General features: G+C 47.6%; 1 protein-coding gene and 1 long non-coding RNA gene across 2 annotated transcripts in view; one reads left to right on the plus strand and one right to left on the minus strand.

Annotated features, from left to right (window-relative positions):
* Nucleotides 1–23,774, plus strand: part of LOC128093590 (uncharacterized) — a 435,512-nt gene that overhangs the window by 344,854 nt on the left and 66,884 nt on the right. The window lies entirely within an intron of this gene.
* LOC120429191 (uncharacterized) lies at nt 15,666–20,659 on the minus strand. The gene is made up of 3 exons (XR_005607227.2): nt 19,563–20,659; nt 16,679–19,489; nt 15,666–16,607 (listed from the first exon to the last, which is right to left on the minus strand). It is a non-coding gene; the product is annotated as an uncharacterized LOC120429191 (long non-coding RNA).

Here is a 23,774-nt window from a genome sequence, read left to right on the forward strand (position 1 = left end):
GTTCAAAGTTGATCACCAACTGGGATTTTACTTTTGAAGAAATCACGTTGAAGCCGGATCATTCAGATCTGCGCACATGAACGTGTTTATCGACAAAACGTTCTGCCTGACCGTTGAACTTGGGGTGAAACGGGGCAGTGGTGACGTGGCTGTTATCGTTCTTGACGCAGAACTACGCGAACTCGGTAAAGTGGATTCCGTTATCCGATACCAGCCTCTTCAGATTTGCGAACAAGCTTCAAGGATGGTAATCGTTGCAAAGCTTATAATCCGGCGCCACTTGGAGTAAGACCAGCAGAAAGTACTCGCCGTCGATCAGTTCGGCGTAGTCGACATGGACATGTTGATTTTGGCCAGGAAACCAGAGGGGCGTGTGCCGGTGCCTTGGCAGCAGCGGCACAGTGTGGACACGTTCGCATGTAATCAGCGAAGGTCAGTACACATAAATGTGAGCCAAAGCTTTCACGCCGTCGATTCCAGAGTGGCCTTGGTGGAGTTGTTCAAGACGTTGCTTGTGTAGGTCAGAAGGTACCATGAAACGGTAGCAGAACAGGATGCACCCTTGCAGGGTCATGAGCGAGTCGCTTTGGTTGTGGAACCTCTTGAGGTCACGGTCGGCGCTGGCAGGCAGTGCTTTTGGCCAACCTTGGACGTACCGGGAGACCTTATTTAGAAACAGATCCTTGAGGGTGCTATTTAGTACCTAGTATCTAGGGGCAAATCTAGGGGCAGAACGACTCGAACGCTGCTGTTCTGACGTCATCCTCCAATGCACAGTGGGAAAAAAGGACCCAAAAAATTACCGCAACATGATTTCGCGCAAACCATCGATTGCTATACACCAAAAGCTTCGTTTTTGCACCAGGAACAATAATCCGATGAAAAATCGCACTGCACGCACCGGTGGCCGGAGTACAGGCCACCGGAAGATCCGGATTTTTGGAAAAAGTGTCAGATTTATCCAATTGTGAACTGATAAGCTTTCTTCTACCATGAATAGGCATGCAAAACAATCCTAGATTAATATTAATTACCATAGGACCCATCGGAACCGGTTCCACCGATCTCCGGTGGCCACATCCGGAACCGCAATAGGAAACAGCGTAAACTAGTCATGCGACGTATCAAACTTCTTGATTCTGGATGGGGACATGAGTTATACACTCATCTTTTAAAAACATGAAGTTTGATATGTCGCAAGAGTGGTTTCAGGAATTTGCCAAATATGATCTTCGGATGTGGCCACCGGAGAACCTGGGAACCGGTCACCGGAGGCAAACATACATTTGAACGATACTCTCCATCCAAAATCAAGAAGTTTGATACGTCGCATGACTAGTTTACGCTGTTTCCTATTGCGGTTCCGGATGTGGCCACCGGAGATCGGTGGAACCGGTTCCGATGGGTCCTATGGTAATTAATATTAATCTAGGATTGTTTTGCATGCCTATTCATGGTAGAAGAAAGCTTATCAGTTCTTAATTGGATAAATCTGACACTTTTTTCAAAAATCCGGATCTTCCGGTGGCCTGTACTCCGGCCACCGGTGCGTGCAGTGCGATTTTTCATCGGATTATTGTTCCTGGTGCAAAAACGAAGCTTTTGGTGTATAGCAATCGATGGTTTGCGCGAAATCATGTTGCGGTAATTTTTTGGGTCCTTTTTTCCCACTGTGCAATGTGACGGGTGCGTTCGATGGGTTTCACGCGGCGGTTGATGAGCTGCGATGTCGTTATGCCAAAACTTGTCCGTGACCAAGTACATATGCTTAAGGCCCTCCCGGAAGTATGCGCAACGAGGAAACATGAAGCTGAAGGAATGCGAGTTCTAGAAGGTCGCCAAATGGCAAATTTAACGGCTATAGATTTCGTTTCAAGGTTTGTCTATTTTCAGCGATTACGATGATCTTTGCCGCGGGAAAGGATTACGAACAAAGCTCACCCCTGGAAATGAAAATTGAGCAGAGGTAAAGCAGGTTGAATTGCCCGATGGAATATCTATCGGAGTACCGCGCCGGACGAAAACAAGAGTCACTATGATAAATTTCTTAAAGCGCAACCAAGCTGATGGCACCACCGTGATCAACAAACGCCAAGAGATGATCCGAGACGCACGCGCTCCTGCAAGTTGTGACACAAGGCGATGTTTTCGAGTCACTCAGCATTGTTAAATCGTGTCACCTTAATAAATCCCCCCCCCCTTTAGCCCCATTATTATCTTTTATTATAGAATTTTAAAAGAACATGCTTTCCATGTAGTGAACAAAAAAAAAAGCTGGCCGCCACTCCAAACAAACTCAACAGGTCCTTGCATAAGCCTAAATACACTTTCAGGGCCGGGCACGCGTGCTGTGTCACTCATGGTGATCTCTTTGCTTGATTTTCTTGCATCATTCGTTTACCAATCACATCCGGAACAGCAGCACCAGCGGTTCACGTACGGTTTAGGTATGTAAGAACGGTGGTCGGATATAAACGGGCAAAGATTCGTCTTCAGAAAGTCCAAGTGAAAGGAACAGTTGACCGATTTTCACGGTTTGTAGTCCATAAGATCCTCCTCAATCAGGGTGATATAATCAGGGTCGTCATTTCGAACCTGATCGATAATGCCGATGTTGGTGCTCCGTTTGCTATTTCATTTTTGGCGGGTCACTTCCGGCGGTGCTTCTTTGAGCGCGCCTGAGTAATTTGAGTGCGATTCGTAACTCCTCTCGAACGGGCTTTTGTTCAACTATCTGAAGTGTTGTTTATTAAAAACTGCAAAGCAAAATCGATTTTTTTAAACTCACCAACTGCTATTTCTTAAGTTATTGCGCTTGTGCAGTATTTCCGCGCTCCGATTCCTTCTGCTTGTGCTCTTCCTTGTAGGAATCAGCCAGAACGGTGCGATAGAGGACAGCAAACAAAATCCGCGCCTTTCGTCAGCTTCAAGGTACCGGAATCCACGTACCTACTCTGAGTTGTTAAAATGTGATCCTTCTCTGGGTTGATGAACCGGCAAAACTCTCTCAGTTTTCCGCTTAGTGTTTAGCAACCAGGGCACCTTGCGAGTAGAACTTGGCCTTGGCCTATCAGAACCGACCAGCTAATGAACCGTGCACGTCCGCCAGGGTCCGCAGAGAGTCCGTAGGACGCGACACTATCTCCTCCGAGCCACGGGAATCGATTGCCGACGAGAAACGAAACCAGCATCGACGGTCCGCTGAGCCGTCCCCACGGCCACGTGGTATTGTCCGTAGAGGTCTTCGTCTTCGATCTTGAGCCACTGGACCACTATCGACGTTCGTCAGCATCCAACCTATCCGGCGATCGACTCGCGACATGTAGCCGCAACTATAGCTCGACGCACGAATCCGTAGCGTACCCGCCAACGCACGTGAGCCATTGGTTTCCAAACCGCATCATTGGCAAGTAATCCGACGTAGATCGGCAGGTGAGTCGTCCGTAGGAGACGCGTCAAATCTCCTAAGCGTAGGAGTTCTGCAGACGTGTAGCGTTTGTGCCAAGCGGCCTGAGAGCCTGCCCAGAAGCAACCGTAGCAGATCAGCACACGTGATCGCGAGTATCGGCCAGCATCGTAGTCTGCGTCGGCGTCGGCGTCGGCGTGAGTCACCAGCAACAGCAGTAAAGCATCGAGTACACAGCGTGCCCCGCTAAAGCACGTGAGCCAGAGGTCCCAGTCGTTTCCGCCAGGATGCGCCAAATCCTCAAGTCATTGGACCGTGCGAGACGCCCCAGGAAACGCCGACCTCAAGCTTCAGGTGCTAGCCATTGTTGGGAATCAGAAATGGTCACCACGTTTTGTTAATCAACCAGACTCTAGAATGGATTTGCGCTGAATCCGCGAGTTATATCGATAAATTCCAGGGTAAAATCTGCAAGTGCGTATCGAATCAAAAAAATGCTATCAAACTGATTAGCTTAACCAAAAAACTAAAATAAATCAAACCAATTATTTCAATCCCAAGTTCCTTGCCATGGCGCTCCGTCCGCTCCATGGAATTGGGACGTTCCGATAGGTTCCGATACGCTGGCGTATTTTTACGAATAAACAGAGAAAAAAAAGTTGTTTTATTCCTGTCAATGTCAAAAGTTTTGCAAGTTTTTCCAAAGGCTACTATGAGTTTTCAAGTACTCGAGTTCCCTTTTCGAGCAGTTTTAACTTGGTTATAACTCTTAAAACCAGTTTTAATCTGACAGCTCGTTGTATGGGCAAAACCTCACTCCCTTGTGGACCACCGATCAGTGAGGTACTCCTGAATATTAGCTCCTGAAAAGTGCTTTAAAAGTGCAAAAAATGCCTCACGGCAAGAAAAAGAGGCGGTCCTCACCAGCAGGATCGGCAGATTTGAAGAAGCTAAAGAATGCCGAAGCGCTACCTGCAAGGCCAGGCAGTTTGAGCAAGGACGCTCAAAATTCGTCTGGAAACCAGTTCGCTACCCTCCCTGTGGACGTGAGCGAGAAGGAAGAATTTGAACGACGGGAAAAGTTGCCACCCATTTTTGTGAAAACATCGTCATCGGATTCGGTGCGAAAGTGGCTGACCGGATTTATCAAATCTGGTGCTTTACGAGCTTCCATTCGCTTGTGTGCTGATGGACTCTAAATTCTGCTACCTACCAGAAAGGATTACAACTACGTTCGGGATTTCCTGAACAACACCAAGATTGAATACTACAGCCATGACGATCCAGGTAAACGCCCCATGAAACAGGTCCTCCGTGGCCTGTACGACATGGATGTGAGTGTGCTGAAAGAAGAGCTCAAAACTCTGAAGTTGAACGTAATCGAAGTCTTCAAGATGACGAGACACAACAAGGACATCAAGTATCGTGATCAACTGTACCTGGTTCATCTCGAGAAAGGATCGACATCGCCGTCTGAGCTGAAGGCAGTTCGGGCAATTTTCAACATCATCGTGACTTGGGAACGTTATCGTCCAGTGCACCGTGACGTGACACAATGTTCGAACTGCTTGCAGTTTGGACATGGTGGAAGGAACTGTTTCATCAAGAGTCGTTGTGCAACCTGCGGAGGTGAGCACAAAACTCAAGCATGCGAAACAATCAACGAGAACATCGAAGCTAAATGCTTCAATTGCGGCGGCGACCATTCTACCAAGAATCGAAGCTGCCCAAAACGAGCTGAGTTTGTAAAAATTCGGCAGCAAGCGACGACGAGGCACCAACCAAATAGTCGCAAAACACCACCAGCATACACGGACGTGGATTTTTCTGCTTTGGCGGGACCGTGGTGTAGGGGTAAGCGTGATGGCCTCTCACCCAGTCGGCCTGGGTTCGATCCCAGACGGTCCCGGTGGCATTTTTCGAGACGAGATTTGTCTGATCACGCCTTCCGTCGGAAGGGAAGTAAATGTTGGTCCCGGACTAACCTAAAAAAGGTTAGGTCGTTAGCTCAGTCCAGGTGTAGGAGTCGTCTCCCTGGGTCCTGTCTCGGTGGAGTCGCTGGTAGGCAGTTTGACTTACAATCCAACGGTCGTCAGTTCGAATCCCGGGGTGGATGGAAGCTAAGGTGTAAAAAGAGGTTTGCAATTGCCTCAACAATCAAGCCTTCGGACACCTAGTTTCGAGTAGGAATCTCGCAATCGAGAACGCCAAGGCAATGCTGTAGAGCGAATAATTTGATTTTGATTTTGATTCGTTACCAGGAGCAGGATCTGTTCGAGTGGTTCCAAATCTGCAGCCATTGCCGTTGAATCAGCGGCAAAGAGTTGCAGAGAATACAACACCTCCAGGCTTCAGTCAGCAACCGAGGGAAAACCAACCAGCATCAACGGGTGAAGGCAGTAGTGACCTGTTTTCACCACAAGAACTTCTGAACATTTTCATCGAGATGACAACAACACTGCGTGGTTGCAAAACTCGCCAGGAACAAGTAAGAACGTTTGGAGCATTTATCTTAAAATACATTTCGTAGTTTACTCGTTCTAATGATTTTGAATATTTCAATGAATTTATTTTTTTAGTTTTAAGTTAGGATTAGTTGTTAAAGTGATTTTTACTTTTTTACCCAAATGTATTCGATTCAATGCAATAATGTAAAACAATTTGAAGTAAATAAAATAAATGTTATCAGTTAATAATAAGACGAAAAATACAACAAAGATGAAGAGCATTAGGCCATAGCACTTAGCATTTAAACGAGGGGGACGTCACTTCTGCGCTAACCGAGCGATAAAGCTTCCTTTTCAAACCTTTGCAACGTTCACTTTCACCTTTCCGCTTTAACTTGCTTTAACGCGCGTTAACCGCGATAACTTGCTTTTTGGCTTAAATTTTCTTGCGTTCTCGCATCACACTGCTCGATTTTTTTGACAGCGAGAACTGTCAAGAGCAAATGACAGTTCTCGTTGTCAAATTAATCGAGCAGTTTGTTTTGCTAAATTTTTCTCCGTCACCGGACGGATAGTTGGTCCCTAAAAGTAGGAACCAATATTCGGCTTCAAAGATTGCAACTTCGGGACTGTTCCATTAATGAAAACGGGCGTGTACCGGGCCGGTGTTGGGTGCGAAGAGCCTGCCAACGGAGCTGTACGACGATGAACCAGGGGAGAGCAAAACTGATGGAGACAGATCATCTGTCGGAACCGTTTCCTGCGCCTGCGAAGGGTTCCTGTTCCAGCGATTCGAGACGGATCGGTCTTTCGTCGATTTCGTGGTGGAGACACCTTTTCAGTGTGGGAGTTTGCAAAAAGGATTGACCAGGATCGGCCACGAAGTGTTTGCCAGGAATCGAAAGGCCAGAGGAGAACAGTGGTGGCAACCAGAAAGTGGCCAATGAGATCCTTGAGCTGGCTGTGAAAATCAGGGCGAAGCGTTCGAACATCTGTTTTTGTGTTAATCGGAGCCGGCCGGAATCTCTCAGAGCTAAAGCCGTCGACCTGCTACATGGTGTTGGTAAGTCAAACACTATTCTTACTTTAGTTTTAGCTCAAATTGTTTTTTCTTCACCTAGAGGACGGCATGATTGAGAGACTGGCCGTGAACAACTACAACGCATAGGGGCGCGTTTCCCAGCTCGGAGGACAGCATCGACTGCAGCCGGCACAGGCTCCCGTTGTTCCGGAGACCGTCGCAGTTGCGTCCAACAGCGGCGGTGAATCCTGCTTGAGCTAAATGCATAAATAAATCTTAAGGTAAAGTGAAATAAACAGTGTCAACAGAAAAACAGGATTTTATTCAATTAATTGTACAAAATCATATCGAACTAAGGAGGCTGCGGGACAAATGTGCCGCGGGGTGGGACCAGTGCGCGAATGTTGATCTTTCTCTGAATGCTGCCCAGCTGGTTGAGTGCGTTCAGCGCTCGATCTTGGCCTTGATTGTGATGCAGCAATGTCGGTGCTTGACGGAGTCACGCTTTTAGACCAGGTCGCGGATCGACTAGAGTGAGAAGAAGCCGTAAGTGAAGTACGGATCGGCGATGCGCAGCATTTTCTTGGTGGCCATGTTCAGCTTGAAGATGGTGGTTGTTGATCTGGTGCAGACGGAACAGCAGCAGCACTTTGCAGACCTTAGGACTTGTGTCGGTGATTCATCTTTTTGGGTATCATGTTGAACCAATCGTAACCGGTCACTTCACCGCGCGGAAGAGTCCCTTCGATGGGGTCGGGCTCGGGAATGTTCAGCTTGGAGTTGCCCGTCCTTGAAGAACTCCGCCAGCATAGGCGATGCTGTCCTCGCGGTCCAGATTCAACAGTGGACCTCCCTCCACGAAACTATTCGTATCCGCGAGGAGCAAGAGAAACTCAAGAATCAGCACACGGCGATACTGTTGGTCTGCTAAAGAACCAGAATTAAACCAGTAAAACCTCCAGGTGGATTCGGACCAGCTTACGTAGGCACTCAGCTGCTCGTACTTTTCGTGAAACAGATGTAGACTTTGCCGACGCCAAGCCATGCCGTCGTCGGAGGTCGTCAAGAGCTGGTTTTAGTCGTTGAAGGTGATCGAGTTTACCGCGCCCAGATGTTGTTCATACTCCTGGACGAAGTCGCTACTGCAGGTGCCCCACTGTAAGAGAAGAAAATTTGAGGTTTCTTATCCCATTATATTTTGTTGATTCTACTCACCCAAAGATCTAATCGGACGTCGGACGTTCCCGCCACTAGCAGGAAGCACTGTTCGGGGCACCACATCGGCCCAGATTGACTACGACATCGTGCGGCGATGCAGAAACGATCGCACAAGATAGTTTCCAAGTCCTTGTTGTGCAGCATGTACTCGTTCGGCTTATCCTCAGTCATGCGGTTCCGGCGCTGCTTCGTGGCCATCATCTCTTCGATCACAACCCGCTCGGCCTCGACACAAGTTCCTCGTCCTCGCCTCACAGTCCAAAAACTCCATCAACTTCTTCCGGATCGTCGATTTTCAACTTTTTTCTCTTATCCCCCGCCCGATTCGCTATAGAAGATTCAAACACCGTCTTCCCGTTCGTGTCGTACGCGGCCTGCACGTGCCCCACCACCTCCACTAGGTCCTTCCTCCACCAACGGATCAAACGCGTCCCATAGTAACTGTGGACCGCCTTTCGCTGGTTCTCAAATTGAAAGTCACTAATATGTTCCGCCTCCACAAACCCTGAAGAATATTCTTCGGCTCCCGCATCTGCTCCGTCAAACCCGGATTCTCCGGACCTGCCATCGGTTCAAACATCTCCTCGTACCTCGGACTCGGGACCTGCAGCGGTTTCGCCACCGAGCGGGCAAAAAAAAAAATGAAACTCACAGATTGCTGTTTATTTACGAAAACTGCAGGAAAATAATCAAAACAAAGAACGGGTTGCCAAACCCGAAAAAAAAAACTACTCGAAAATGAGGGCAGGGTTGCAAAATCGATTTGGTTTGGTTCGAAAATCGAGCAGACGCTGACCGCTTTAACTCGCTTTAACGCGCGTTAACTTGCGATAACTTACTTTCTGGTGGCGTTATGTGAAAACTCGGTACGATGAGTAGCGTTGATGCTTTTCGAGCTCGTTTTCGTGCGTTTTAGTGTGTTATCGCGGAGTGACATTCCCCTCGCATTTAAAAGAAATGTAATTATTATAAGAAAGTTCAATAAAGACATATTTAATTTCAAAAAATGGGCAAAACCAGAGTTATAGCCGGTTTTAAGAGTTATAACCACTTTTGGTCTTATAACCGGTTATAACTCGCCCGTGCGAACGGGGTATTAGAGTAAATTGAACTTGTCATTTTTGTCACAGTCTTCCAAGTTTTGCGGCCAGTCCAGTTCGTTACAGGTAAGGTCTTGTAAAATGCTTTTCAAAACTTACCGGATCTAGTTTCGGGTTGTCTGAAAGGTTCAAAAATAATTATGCACCTTGCGGATTATTTTTCTCCGTCGGTTTTGCACCTTCCGGATTGTCCGGAAGCAAATAGTAAACTTCCTCCTCCAACATATGTATTTTGCAACGTCCAGACAATTCGGATGTTGCAGGAAGAAGTTTTCCCCTTTGTTTTTGCCTCTTCCAGACAATCCGGAAGGTGCAAAACCAGACGGAGGAGAAAAGTAATCCTCCTCTGTTATTGATATTCCACATTGGTCAGAAGATGCAATCGATGACCGCTCCCGGCCCGCAGTCGGTCGGCTGCCTCTGCCAACTGGACGAATTCAATCCACCTGCCGTGGACGATCCTGCTGTACCGAAGCAGAAGAGCAGAAGGTTTTTGTTAGTTCAGTGTATGAGTGCGGTACGAGAGTGGTCAGGGTTTGGCCCGGTATCGAACCGGATTAGGCGCGCACAACACAATAAAAGAACTAGTTAGGTACTCAAATACGTGCATTGATTACGAAGGGTGAAATGGTAATGATACTTATAAACAAGAGCAATGACAGATTGCGAGCATGCATTTATGTGCTGTCACGCATCACGGGGTGATAGACTGGCCAGCACGCGTGCGCCAGCGGTGTGGAGGGGCGAGACACCTCGCACAATTCTTCTGTTCACAACATCTCTCCTCTTAAGTCAGCTGGCGGCAGTCGAACCTGTCAAGCGATCATGCGCTGGATGAGCGCCAAGGTGAGCGAACCAGCTGCGGAGTGACGGATGACTTCGACGAACTCGCTAGGAACCGTGAAGCCGGAGATAATGTTGATTGTTGTGGACAGAAGACGCCGCTGGCTCACGAGTGCTGGCCAGACTGTCACCCTGTGATGCGTGACAGCGCATAAATGTATGCTCGCAATCTGTCAGTGCTATTGTTTATGTTATTCATTACCATTTCGCCTGTCGTAGTAAATACACGGTTTAGTTCCTAACTAAGTTCTTTTATTGTGTTGTGCGCGCTTAATCCGGTTCCGATACCGGGCCAAACTCTGACCACTCTCGTACCGCGCTCATACACAAAAGTGGCGACGAGTCCGGTACTGTAGTGGAATCATTCCACTCCAGTCAATCCACGCGAGGAGGAGCGAAACAAAATGGGCTCTTGTTCGGTCAATTTGCGATCGATCGGTTCTCCGCATGGTGGCCAGGCGAACCTCCAGCTGCAGCAGCCAATGGACGGACCGTTTTCCGTCGGCTCGGGTCGTGTTCCGCAGCAGCCACCATACAACGGCGCCCCCGACCAACACCAGGTGCGCGGATTCTTGTCAGCCGGCTCGGGGCACTTCGGAGCAAAACCGCCGTCGATTCATCTGCCGGGGACAGCTCTCCAACACTCCGGCGCAGCAGCAAGTCCATCCCAGCTCTCCTCTGGCGAAATGATGATCCGCTTCTCGCAGCTGATGAAGCAATTGATCCAGCAGCAACTGCAGTTTCAGCAAGCGCTTTCGGCCATGCAAAGCGCGATGGCGGCCGCGCCATCTTCTCCCATCATCCAGCCTGTGCCCGAGCCACAGCAACAAGTTGAGGTTATGCCGTCCACCCGCTGCGACCAAGGGTCCTGTCACCTGTGCCAGCCAAGCGAACCTCACAGCAGCGTTACCAGCAGCATCTCCACCTTGCAGCAGACCGTAAGCCAGGCTCCAGCATCGCCGAAGCGAGCCCCAGCAGCTTCCGAAGACGGTCCACAATCAGCAGGTGAGACAATCAGTGACGTCACCAGCGACGTTCACCATCGCCGATTCATCGTCCATGTCCCCAAGCAAGACGGAGCGGATAGTTTCGGCCAGCGGTTCCAGCCCAAGCCTGCGAACCCGTTCAGCTGCCAGATCACCGAAGCTCCAGCGTCGACCATAGCGAAGAACAGCACTTCCGTCGACGTCATCGGCCAGCCTCGGGGGCAGCTCGTCATGCGTCCGGCGTCGTATGCAGCATACGGTGCCGCCAAAGAGGAGCTCAGTCGGCAAAAGCAGTTCCCATCTTCAACGAGCAAGGTCGCAGCCAACACGAATGGCTCCCTCATGCTGTGCATCATCAGCCGTGGACCGCGGCCAGATCAAGGTAAAATCGAAACGTTCATTGATCTTCCGCCTTGGCCGCCTCTAACGCCCGCGTTCTGCTCTCCCACGCAAACCTTCAACAAAATTCGAGGAGGGAGAGAGGATGTGCAATCGATTTACAACGCAACGCGAACGCAAAAAGTTTGCCCCACCATTTCGATGGGTGGAAACGTCCGCTCACAACAACGAAACCGCGCTGAACCCGATCGTGTGGCACCACTGAACCAGCAGGATGTTCTGCGGCATCGTCGGTTCCAAGCTGCAGCCGCATCGTTTCCAGCATTTTCAACAGCGGAGCAAGCTTCAACACTCCGTGCGCGTCCCCTGCATCGCTTCTTCAACAACTATTCACGTCAGCATCAACATCTTCTCCGGCTTCACGGTTCCTAGCGAGTTCGTCGAAGTCATCCGTCACTCCGCAGCTGGTTCGCTCACCTTGGCGCTCATCCAGCGCATGATCGCTTGACAGCCGCCAGCTGACTTAAGAACCTCCAGCTGCAGCAGCCAATGGACGGACCGTTTTCCGTCGGCTCGGGTCGTGTTCCGCAGCAGCCACCATACAACGGCGCCCCCGACCAACACCAGGTGCGCGGATTCTTGTCAGCCGGCTCGGGGCACTTCGGAGCAAAACCGCCGTCGATTCATCTGCCGGGGACAGCTCTCCAACACTCCGGCGCAGCAGCAAGTCCATCCCAGCTCTCCTCTGGCGAAATGATGATCCGCTTCTCGCAGCTGATGAAGCAATTGATCCAGCAGCAACTGCAGTTTCAGCAAGCGCTTTCGGCCATGCAAAGCGCGATGGCGGCCGCGCCATCTTCTCCCATCATCCAGCCTGTGCCCGAGCCACAGCAACAAGTTGAGGTTATGCCGTCCACCCGCTGCGACCAAGGGTCCTGTCACCTGTGCCAGCCAAGCGAACCTCACAGCAGCGTTACCAGCAGCATCTCCACCTTGCAGCAGACCGTAAGCCAGGCTCCAGCATCGCCGAAGCGAGCCCCAGCAGCTTCCGAAGACGGTCCACAATCAGCAGGTGAGACAATCAGTGACGTCACCAGCGACGTTCACCATCGCCGATTCATCGTCCATGTCCCCAAGCAAGACGGAGCGGATAGTTTCGGCCAGCGGTTCCAGCCCAAGCCTGCGAACCCGTTCAGCTGCCAGATCACCGAAGCTCCAGCGTCGACCATAGCGAAGAACAGCACTTCCGTCGACGTCATCGGCCAGCCTCGGGGGCAGCTCGTCATGCGTCCGGCGTCGTATGCAGCATACGGTGCCGCCAAAGAGGAGCTCAGTCGGCAAAAGCAGTTCCCATCTTCAACGAGCAAGGTCGCAGCCAACACGAATGGCTCCCTCATGCTGTGCATCATCAGCCGTGGACCGCGGCCAGATCAAGGTAAAATCGAAACGTTCATTGATCTTCCGCCTTGGCCGCCTCTAACGCCCGCGTTCTGCTCTCCCACGCAAACCTTCAACAAAATTCGAGGAGGGAGAGAGGATGTGCAATCGATTTACAACGCAACGCGAACGCAAAAAGTTTGCCCCACCATTTCGATGGGTGGAAACGTCCGCTCACAACAACGAAACCGCGCTGAACCCGATCGTGTGGCACCACTGAACCAGCAGGATGTTCTGCGGCATCGTCGGTTCCAAGCTGCAGCCGCATCGTTTCCAGCATTTTCAACAGCGGAGCAAGCTTCAACACTCCGTGCGCGTCCCCTGCATCGCTTCTTCAACAACTATTCACGTCAGCATCAACATCTTCTCCGGCTTCACGGTTCCTAGCGAGTTCGTCGAAGTCATCCGTCACTCCGCAGCTGGTTCGCTCACCTTGGCGCTCATCCAGCGCATGATCGCTTGACAGCCGCCAGCTGACTTAAGAGGGGAGATGTTGTGGACAGAAGAATTGTGCGAGGTGTCTCGCCCCTCGCACGCCGCTGGCTCACGAGTGCTGGCCAGACTATCACCCTGTGATGCGTGACAGCGCATAAATGTATGCTCGCAATCTGTCAGTGCTATTGTTTATGTTATTCATTACCATTTCGCCTGTCGTAGTAAATACACGTTTTAGTTCCTAACTAAGTTCTTTTATTGTGTTGTGCGCGCCTAATCCGGTTCCGATACCGGGCCAAACTCTGACCACTCTCGTACCGCGCTCATACACAAAATTGATGATGACGTGGATTGTTGTTGAAGCTGCGAGGCAGGGGATACGCACGGGGTGCTGAAGCTTGTTCCGCAGTTGGAGATACTGGAAACGGTGCGGCTGCAGCTTGGAACCGACGATACCGCAGATTCGTTGTTGTGAGTGGACGTTTCCACTCATCGAAATGTCGGGGCAAACTTTTTGCGTTGGAAATCGATTGCACATCCTCTCTCCCTCCTCCAATTTTGTTGAAGGTTTGGGTGGGAGAGCAGAAAGCGGGCGTTGGAGCCGGCCAAGGCGGAAGATGATCAATGAACGATTCGATTTTACCTTGATCTGGCCGCGGTCTAGGCGGATTATGCACAGCATGAGGGAGCCATTCGCGTTGGCTGCGACCTTGCTCGTTGAAGATGGGAGCTACTTTTGCCGACTGAGCTCCTCTTTGGCGGCACCGTATGCTGCATACGACGCCGAACGGATGACGAGCTGCCAAGTCGATTCTTGGAGATACGATGCGTCACAGGCTGCGCTTGGTAATGCCGCTGATCTCCACGTCGCACCAGAATTCGAGTGCGAGAAGAAGATGTGCCCCGGACGTCGTAGATCGCTACCAGCACCACCAACCGGAACCACTCCGGGTGACCGCGTCAATCCTCCTCTTCAATCGCTCGGCTGTCCTTCCTGCAGCCAGGCAACTCGTCTTCCTCTAAAAAGTAGAGCGGCGGAATTAACAAGGTCAAGTTCTCCTTCACGGTCGCCGTAGTTCCGGTAAGCAGTCAATCATCCCAAATCCCAAACTCCTTCTAAACCTAATTATCTTTCAGTAAATCTCCCGTATGGACAAACTCGATGAAAAGTCCCGGAAGCAGCCGCCGTTGAACAACCCGCTGATTGTGGCCCCAAGCGGGAACTGAAGGAAAACCTACACACAAAGAAAAATACTCAAGATTTAAAAAGATCGTTCGTTGGATTAAAAGTTCGCGTTGGAGAATATTCGTAGAAAGTTCAAAATTTTCAATATAAGTCTGGTATGCAGATCGGAAGGAACGCAAATCTCCATTTAAAAAAAACGCCCAAGAAACGGCAAATGAAAGGGTTACGAAAAGATTTATCTTAAGCGGTACGCAGCTGAAAAGTAACAGAAACGGAAAGTGGCGTTTGACGTTTCGTCGCGCGGTACTTGTTTGCAATATGTTTTGATGAAAAAAAAATCAAAAAAATTGAATTTTACTTTTTGAATGCGACCTAGAATGCGACTGATAGTTCAAGCCAAGAGGCAGACATGCATTGGCGCTGCACGCGGTTAGCACGCGTGCTATTTGAACGGTTAGCACTGCGCTTTCAATCATAGCACTCGCCCTGGCACTCAAACAAAAATGCTAACCAAGTTGATTTTTCATTAGTTGATTTAAAATTTGCTGTCATCATTGTGTAGAATGTGATGGATCTAACAACAATCACATTTATCTGTAGATTTGGTGCAGTGCTTGTGTTCAAGGAATGTAAGCAGAAGATCCATGGTTCTGATCCCCTCAAGGTAAACTTTTTTTTTGCTTTTAGTGAAAAGCGTAACAATATTTTTAATCAACGCAGGTTATTGTCCAGGAATCAAAATAACAGTTTGCATAGAATAATGAAGCTAATCGTTGCAAAGTACCCGAAAACAGTTCCAGGTGCCTTGGAAACCTAAAAGGACGTGGCCTGGCTGGCATTTGAATGGGTATAGAATTTGAATTTCAATTCCGTGCCGTGAGATTTAATTGTTATGGAAAAATCTGGAAAAAGGTATGTTACATTTGTAATAGATTCCAATCAGCCGGTGATCAAATTTGCTTGAAAAAAAAGCCCCTAAAAATGGAATAAATCCTATGAGTGCTAAATGGGAGTGCTAAATAATAGCACTGGCACTGGGCTAGAGCAGCATGCTTTGAACTTGGTGTGAGTGCTATATTTGAAGTGCTAGGGCAGAGCGTGCACGTCTGAAACTAGGATAACTGTAGTTAAATTCTTGTGTGCTGTGTCATTTGCAATATAGCTTGAAAAATCTATCGACAATTCTCATTTTTGTTTCCATAATCCAATAGTTACAATGTATATGTCAACAAATCCCGCAAAAAAAACACACGCAATTTCCTTATCCAAATTTTTCGGTATGAAATTTAACTCCAGTTCCACCTGACAAGACAATTCCTCCGGCACGATGTCTGATCACAATCGACCCAACATAGGTCAGGATTGTGCAACCTCACTACACCTTGCCGACCCAACCTTCAACTGACTCGACTCTAACCTACTCAGCGAGCCACAAACAATCAAATTAAATCAACATGCCCGCTCAACAGCACCACCTTGGCGCTCTGTATTGCGAGGTTCCTACTCGAGAATCAACGGGCTACAAATTAATGCTATTAAACATGGCTTCTCTTCCTAAAATTTTTCATCAGCTACATTAGAATAACTGCACTAATATTTCGAATGGTCACATGCAATTTCTCTACAACATTTTGGTGCTCATTTGCGAATTATTCAAATTCTGCCAACATTGCCGCCCTATCTGCGACAGGACGGTCTTCGAGGAAAAGCTCTGGGTACAGCGGAACAGGTTCTGGTTGATCTGGACCAGAAAGAGAACGCGTAGCGGTCGTTCCGAGAGAACTTAATGGCGCTGCAGGAACGTGGTCGTCCGGTGTGGCTGTTTGCCGCCAGGCTTGGAGCACTGCAAAAGCTGTTGCTGCTAGAGTTCCCCCACCGATTTGTGGCGCTAGCGTTGGTGGTTGGCCGATTGGCTGTCACCTGCGGTGGCGGCGTTGCTCGGATTGGGTGCAGACCAGCTCGAGATCGTTGCAGAAATAGAGTTTTCGTCCACCTTATCGCAGTAGATCATGCCAGTGACCGCTGGAGCGTTCCGTTGTGTTCGTCCTCCTTGAAGTAATGATTCCTTTCTTTCAGTGACACCGATTCCGCAGACTGCTTTTGCGCCTAATGCGAGGTGGTCCCGGTGAGGACGGGCGGCAACGTTTCAGACCAGTATCGTGGCGTCTGAGTTGGAGTTCGGTTCGGTTCTGGAAAGAGTGGAAATAAAAAAAAACAATTTTGAGGAGGAATTTTACAATAGTATTTTCCTTCTAAGTACCTTTTCCATGCCATGGTGGTTCTTCTCCTTCTCCGAGCCACTGAGTTGTACATCGAGGAGTATCTGGAACGGAGGCAGGTGCGTTGAGCGGCACAAAATTGTGTGTTGCAGGTGGTGAGGCTGGTTCTTCCTGAAGCCGGGGTTCCGGTTCTTCTGTGGTTGGAGTAATCTTTGTGGGCTTGCTGGTGTTCAAGTGATGGTGGAGATTGTGGCTGGTCGGCATTTTTTGGCACGATTGTCTCGTACTGATTTGTCGGACCAGTTTTGGTTCTGAATGGTTCCGGATTTTCCGTCTTGAGGATGCTGACGGGTTTGCATCGTTCTCGCGGATAACGATTCTGGGTTTGTTCTGGGGTCGACCCAGATTTAAACTATTCGTGCTCCATACCGTTAAGACAGCCGAGAATGTAGATGTCGGACAGATCGGCTTCCGGCACTCCTTAATTACGCACCGCCTCTGTCCTTATCAGATCCTCGACTATCGTAGAAGGTGCCATGCGCCGGGAGGCGACCGGTGCCGCTTTGGGCGAAACGGAAGTACTTTGCAAGGCACGAAGCCTTGCTGTTCTGCGTAACGACACCGACGATTCCTTGGCTCCTGGACCGTTGGATGGACCGACGTCCAGCGGGGTCGGTTTCACAGAACAACGCCCTATTTGGTATCTCCGTTTCGATGGCCTGGTCGATCTATCGCACCAGGTTGACCGGTTGATTATCAACGTAAGGAACAAACGGAGGCTGGAGTACGGCTGCAACATGCGCAGCTTCTTTTCGAGTTGGACAAGCCACTGCGGACGTTCTTGATCAGCACCGGTAACCGGTTCCATGGTGGCTATGCTGGGATTTGCTTGTTCAGGCGTCGGAATACCTGAATGCATCGAGAGCCGTGCCGACAAAGAGTTCCGCCGATGGTCGTCGTGATCCCGGTGCTGGTTTCGCTGCAGCCGGGTGGCCAACCTTGGAAGTTGCGTTTGTTCAGGATGTCCGCGACAGCCTCCTTTGTACGAGTCACGATATTTACCACCCGACTTCGTCGGCGAAAAGTTTAGTGCCGCCGTGCTGCCGTGCTGCCGCTGAAACTCGGTATTTTTTCCGCCGACACTGTTGGTTCGCATTTTCCAGGTCGTCATTATTGGTTCCGGCCAAGGTAGACCATCCGACGGAAGCGGTGGCGATCCGGAACTTCCACCTGCGTCTCAGCTGCCACAACACATGGACTGTGACATCAGCGCACGGGACTGGGGCGGTAACGGAGCTTACTGCTGTTGAGGGCCTTGGACCGCTTAGTTCTTGTTAGGACCGTTCATACCGAACACTGACTCGCTTGGCTACTGCTAGCTCATATTGGCCGCTACCTGATTTTTGGTGTTTGAAGTCATCTCAACGGATTCGCTGACATCAGGGACGCTACTAGAGTCGGCCGCATGGATCGTTCATCTTGCGCATGTTCACGCCAGCCGGATCAGCTTCCGGTCTCCTTGTGGCCGACGCATTGCTTGTGTCCATCTCGCCACTATCGTGGACCGTACCGATTCCTCTGCTATCGACTGGTCCTACGCTGTGCCACCTACGAGCCAATCGCACACCAGTGTCCGGTTCGTTGTTGTTCCGCCGTCCAATCCAATCATCGTTTTCGGTCTTGGTCCCAGTGACCATTTCTTAAGCATCGAAGATACCGGTCACTTTTGCGGAATAACTTTTTGCGTTCAACTGACCGCTCCAAACGAAACTTTGTCGTTTTCTGCAGGTTGGCCACACTGGAACATTTCGTAGCCGGCAGATTCTAGTTGATCGACAATTTCAGGACATGTACAAGGTCAAGGTCATCCAGCGAACCATTTCCAGATTAAACCGGGCCACAACTAAAAAAAACTGTGAAATAAAATGGTAAATTAAGCAATGTGATCGTATTATCATTTATTATTTACCGCTTTTTCAATTTATTATTTACCGCTGGCCAAGACTGGTGACTTCTCTGCCCGCTGGACCGGTCACAGCCATCAGTCAACCGGACGCTTTTCGACACCGGTTAACTGTTCCGGAAGTGCGTCCACTTTACACCGGCGCGCGGGCAAGGTCAGTTTGTCGACAGGTTACAGAGCGTACAGGTACAGGTTTTGTGCGCTTCAGAACACAGACTTGCAGGTCTGCTACTGGCTCGTATTTGCCTCCGCCGCCTTGCCTTGCGGCGAATTCAAACTGAAGCGATTGCGCTTTTTGTGAATGTCCAGGTCGGCTTCCGGAACGCCTACGGCTCAGCATTGCTCGTGTCGTCTTATCATCCTTGACTATACGATACTATACATTATACGACTTTTGGCGATCCTCGCCGGAACCTCAAAGCTGGGCAACCTCAACATTTTCCTGAGCGACCAACGGTTCCGGGTTGAGATCAACTTCCTGTTCATTTTTTGGACTATTCGTGGGGTCAGTTTTGAGCGGGACTTTTTTTGCGGTCACTTTTGACGTCCCATCCCTGGTCGTTCGATCTACGTAGTAGAATGGTGACAGTCGTTTTATTCCTATTTGCTTGCGGTGTTGATCTGGCTGCACCAAAAGTTTCTGCGCTTTCGTGTTCAGCGGATTGGCCGGATCAAGGGACCGAACACTAATTAAGAGCCGACTTTTGTTTTCTTCAAGAGACATTTTTACTTTTTTTCCTGCAGCATTGAGTTCTGCCTCCGGCTGCCTTTCGGTCACCTCCCAGGTGGTCCAGGTGATCAGGAACGAAGTATCGATCGGGTTGTACTAGGCCAAATCCATCCCACACAAGCCGGAATGCATGAACAGGAATTCCAAAACTGGACAATTCTGTGAAAGAAAAGGTTAGCAAAAAATAAGTAATTGTGATCATATCATAAAAGATCAATAATTCATCATTTACCGTTGGTCAACGCTGATAGGTTGTCAGTCTGCTGGACCGGCCACGGCCATTAGTCACCTGGACGCTTCTCTACACCGGTAAACTGTTCTGGTAGGGCGTCCTGCCGCCACCTTCGATCATAACAACATTTGTCGATTCAAGCTGCTCTCGATGTCAACGCTGTCCCAACAGCTGAGTCACGTCTCCTGTGTCCAGTTCCTCCGGAACCACCATCCTGTTGCTCCGGAAGCCATAGAAAAGCTACTTCAGGAAATGGCAGCACCAAGTAAACTTTCTTCGCTGCCTCGTGCCTCAATTCCGGTTCCCTGTCACCTCAATCTCTGGTCATGCCGTCATTGGTGCGCACCCGGCTGGAACCGTGGTGTTTATGTCAAAGTCGGTATCTTGGTCGGAGCCCCTGCTGCACTGAAACGACAAAAAAAGTGCACTTACATTAAAATTAGATTGTTAAATTTAAACTGGCTTAAACTACTTAGAACGCACGGTGGGTAAGAAGGGGATTATTATGCAACTTGCATGCACCTCGGAAATTCCTCCGGGAGGTTGTTGGGGGGACTATTCTGAGTCAGAAAAATCGATTCCCAAAATATTCTGTCGGTGAAAACTGATTTTATCTCGATTTGAAGTTAAAAAACATAAGATATCACCTAAAACTTCAAAAATACGTCTAAAATCGCGGTCTAACTCTGGACAAAGAAGTTAATTTTCATCAAGATATCAATTCTTAGTTCCCCAAATATAATCCTGACATAGTAAACCTTAAATCGGTCCATTATTTGAGTCCCAGCGTCACCAGGAGGTGTAAAACAGTGTTATTTAAAAAAATATTTTCAATTTGCTCTGGTAAATCAACTGTCATGTCTAAATTCAAAAACTAATGTTGTAGCATTGTTGCAAACAAATTGAAGAACAATTTTGCAGAATAAAGTATGACATTTTATCCATTTTCAGTAAAGTTATGTCTATTTTAGTGGGGAAATTGCTGGCAATTTTCAAAATTCTTCAATATTTAACTCATTCCTGTTATAAACAGCTACTACGATCATACTCAGTAGAATGTAACAAAAATTACTTTTTGGCGTGCATTCAGGGGCTGGTTCCGGTGGGCATACTGAGCTCAAATCCCAAATATAAGCTTGATTGAACTAAATAGGAGCTGTCGCTTTGCTTTTAAATTTTAAATAGGATTCAACTCGTAAAAAACATGTTTTTCAAAAATGTTGATTTTTTAGGCACTTTGGCCACTGAAGCGTTTATTTTCAACATCATAGGCGTGTAGGCCAGATCCTTGCGCATGTTTTGGTATATATATTATTGAATTGACGCACTCTGGAGCTCAGGCCTTCAAAGTTTTGATTTTTTTTTTCGAAAAAACGGATCAGCAGAAACGATAGGCGACGCGCCAAAACATATCTGGCAACACTGTACGTAAATTTTGAGTACGCCATTCGATTCTACGTCAAAAAATCTTCAAATATATGCATAAAAAATGGAAATTCCCCATAGTAAATTAATTAAAGTTCCATTCTAACTTCAGGTAAAAATTGGACCCACCAACCCTAACCAAATAAGCTCATATTTTCAGGCTAGCTTCTGGGGACATTCAACTAGAAAATTCCGGTTGATGCGCTCGAAATTAAACATTTTGTCATTTTCTTATATCCGTGAACCACGCCAAGTCCTGCCAAGACGGGGGTTCAAATGCATACATACAATACATACATACACAAATACATACATACATACAATACATACATACATAAATTCAATTTTGGGACATTCACTTGCTTCCGTTAAGAAATTGAAAAAAATAATATTCAAATTTCAAGGCCTACTATGCTCTCACGCAATGTACTGTTGAAAATTGATGGTTAAGTAAAACATTTGCTGTGCAATACAGAGCTTTCCAACTTAAAAATGTGATATCTCAAGAAATATTCATTTTACCCTGAGGTTTTGATTGAATTTAATGTAAAAAACTCTCAGCAATCGAATGCAATTGTCAGTTTTCCCGTAAGTGCTCGTCCAAAGGGTTAAAAATGCATTTTAAAACTTAAAGCGCAAAATTTTCATATCTGGCAACACTGTACGTAAATTTTGAGTACGCCATTCGATTCTACGTCAAAAAATCTTCAAATATGCATACCCAAAAGTTCACTTTTTGTAAACTTTTCTCTTAGCAAAATGCATTTTAAAAATGAGGTTTTTCAAAAATCTCAGAAAAAGAGGGGGGTGCCACGGGCGCGGGGGTGGACCAAATGTCACCAAACTTTGGATTCTTTGTTTTTGGGGCAAAAACAACCCCCATGCCAAATTTGAGCGGATTTGGTGAAGGTCGATGTTGGACGCGTGGTCACTTGGGAAGGAATGACCCATATGTATGATTACACTACTCATTTTTTATCATTTCATCACACCACAGCTTCATATTTTTCCTCTTCGTAGCGGTGTATTCATCACTTTCCGCTATCTGGTTTTCTCGAATGAAGGCAATCCTGATTCTGCCTTCATATCTGGGAAGTCTATTTGGGGTTGAAATCCGGCCATTTTCCTGCTTGCAACGCAACACCATCGAAAACCTGTGACAATAAAGAAAAAAAACAGTATTTTGTTACTTGTTTTCGCAAGGTTTCCCAAGAGGTGGAAGTAAAATTTCTTTCAGTAAGCGCCCAAGACGGTTCCTTTAAATAATTTCACGAAAATCCTTGTAGAAGAACATAACTTAAGAAACTGGAGTATTGCGGTGTTATTTCCGGATTATCCGTTGAATTATTTTAGTCACCTTAGAAATCTTTTATACTCTCCAGTTGCTGGGTGTTTCTTAGAGACCTTTTTCACATTTTCATCAACTTACCTTGTTCCAGAATAATGTGGCACGAGAAATAAAAAAAAAAAAAACATCCGTCTTTTAGAAAAACCTCCGAAAGAAAGAAAGATGACCGGTGAAAACACGATAAACGTTTGCGAAAATGACGTCATTTTCGACAGATATTTTTTCTGCTTGAACATTCTAGCAAAATTCTAACACAAATCTGACAGATTTCGCCCTGTAAGAGTTTTCCAGCAAAATTCTAACAAAATTCTTACAGATTTCGCTCTGTGAGAATTTTTCGGTAAAATTCTTAAAGGATTCCGGCAGGCCTGCTAGCATAATTCTAGCAGGGTTCTAGCAGAACCAACTCTGCTAGAAATTTCCATGACCGGGCGGATGGTTGGCTCCCACTGATCATTTTTGATTCATTGTTTAACTTCAGCTGATCTGTCAATAACGGAGAAGCAGCTCATTGGCAGTCAACCATTGAACTCCTATGTTGGTTTTATAAATATGCCGTAACAACCTTTTGCGGAGGTCCTTTTGGGTTTTAAGTGGGGTGTATCGAGGTTCTGCGGAGTTTGTTACGACTACGTGGTTTTTGTTGGTTTTGGCTGATAGGTTTTATAGCAGTTGTGACAACTTTCATAAAGCCTAAAATGTTACTTGGGCCCAAGTAACATTTTTAAACCAACTAGCCACAACCAAGTTTAATTAAGGTTTTATTGAAGCAGGCTTAGCCGAATGGTTACGCTGTCCGCTTTGTAAGCGGATGATTCTGGGTTCGATTCCCATCTGCTCCAACATTCTATCGGATGAGGAAGTAAAACGTCGGTCCCGGCATTGGTTGTTGTTAGGCCGTTAAGTCGTTCCAGGTATGGGAGTCCTCTCCCTGCTATAAAGACAAACAATACACCAAACCAAGCCTGCTCCGGTGGCATCGCTGGCGGCGGTTGGACTCGCAATCCAAAGGTCGTCAGTTCGAACCCTGGGGTGGAAGGTTCCTTGGAGTAGAAAGAGGTTTGGGTGCCCTTCCCATTCAGCCTTCGGACTCCTACACAGAAAAAAAAATGATGGTAATATTCATCAGGAAATGGTGACAGATATTGTGGCAAAAAAATGATAAATTTTACCTTAAAAAATGATGAATTTTCATCAGAAAATGATGAAATTTACCTCAAATAATGATGAAATTTACCTAAAAAAATGATGAAATTTACCGCAAAAATGTTGAATTTTACGAAAGAATGTGTATTATTGCATTAAAAAATGTGTAATTTGTGGCTGAGAAAGTGGAAGCATAGGTATTGAACTGTCATCCATTTCAGAGAACGTAAATAAAACATATGATTCAAACGAATATTTTTTTCATGACTTTCAGGGTACTTTGTGGGCGGCAA

The sequence above is a fragment of the Culex pipiens genome, chromosome 1, assembly GCF_016801865.2.
Source record: "Culex pipiens pallens isolate TS chromosome 1, TS_CPP_V2, whole genome shotgun sequence".
Taxonomy (NCBI): domain Eukaryota; kingdom Metazoa; phylum Arthropoda; class Insecta; order Diptera; family Culicidae; genus Culex; species Culex pipiens.